We start from the raw sequence: 1,211 nt of genomic DNA on the forward strand, positions 1-1,211 counted from the left end.
TTACCTTAAACCGCATAAACACATTTCATTACACCAAATACACAAAATAATGTTCTTTTTAGCAACATCAAATGACCCCTTTAAATTTTAAATTCATATTTGAAATCACCAATGAAATCTGACAACTGTCTCATAAATGTTGTTTCTTTTGCTCAAATAGCATTAAAAAAGACTATTTTTCAGGCTAGATCAGCCAGTGCACATGCGCAGTCCTGAGCACACGTCTCAGAACACTGACTGTTTCTATAGCAACCGGGACTTCACCGATTAGCGATTGGCTCTTTTACTCAGAAGGCGGGGCTTCGTTCGATAGAGCGGCCATATTCAGCGTTGCATTTTTCCCCTTTCAGAACTATACGAGTTACACATCTTGGGTATTCTATAGTCTTTGGTTTTCCGTAGAACCCAAAGCCACTAGAAGGCAAGCCTGCAACCTTTAGCCAAAAAACTGGCTAACGTAACGGTTAATGCTAACGCTTCCGGTTTGCCAGTATGTGGGAAAGGAGACCAGAGGCCATTTTTTTAATGGATGTCAATGGAGGAGTGGCTTCACTACGCTGAATAAACAGCTGTTTAGAGGAAACAGCTTATCATTTACGAAATCGACAGCCTATCAGCTAATCTCCAACATGTTTTACACTAAGCAATACTTTTGGATTGGACTATTTTTAGAGTTTACACAGAAAAAAATGGCGTTTTATGAGAGAAGTCACTGACTTTTTGCGACAGGTGAGATACAGCTTACGGCACTTCTCATTTATTCCAGTGGTATTCGTAAACGGCGATTGAGTGTCGCACAACTCACACTGAACAAAATTCAGAAAATAGCACAGACACTGGACTAAAGCCCAAGGTATACTTCAGTTTTTTTATGCATACGCCAGCATATGAGTACAGTTGAACGTGTAGTCTTTCAAAGTATACTCCATTTTATAGCGTGCGTGAACGCAAGCCCTTGACACATACGCTCTGGAAAGCTTCCGCTTTGTCCAATGTCTGTCTGCTCTATTTTTCTCCAGAAGTTATGACTGATTAAAAAGTCTTTGTACTCTTTTTAAAGGGGTCATATGATGTTGCTAAAAAGAACATTATTTTGTGTATTTGGTGTAATGAAATGTGTTTATGCGGTTTAAGGTTAAAAAACACATTATTTTCCACATACTGTACATTATTGTTTCTCCTCTATGCCCCGCCTTTCTGAAACGCGTCGA

Source organism: Sinocyclocheilus anshuiensis, unplaced genomic scaffold (assembly GCF_001515605.1).
Source record: "Sinocyclocheilus anshuiensis isolate Anshui unplaced genomic scaffold, SAMN03320099.WGS_v1.1 scaffold38, whole genome shotgun sequence".
In the NCBI taxonomy this organism is placed as follows: Eukaryota; Metazoa; Chordata; class Actinopteri; order Cypriniformes; family Cyprinidae; genus Sinocyclocheilus; species Sinocyclocheilus anshuiensis.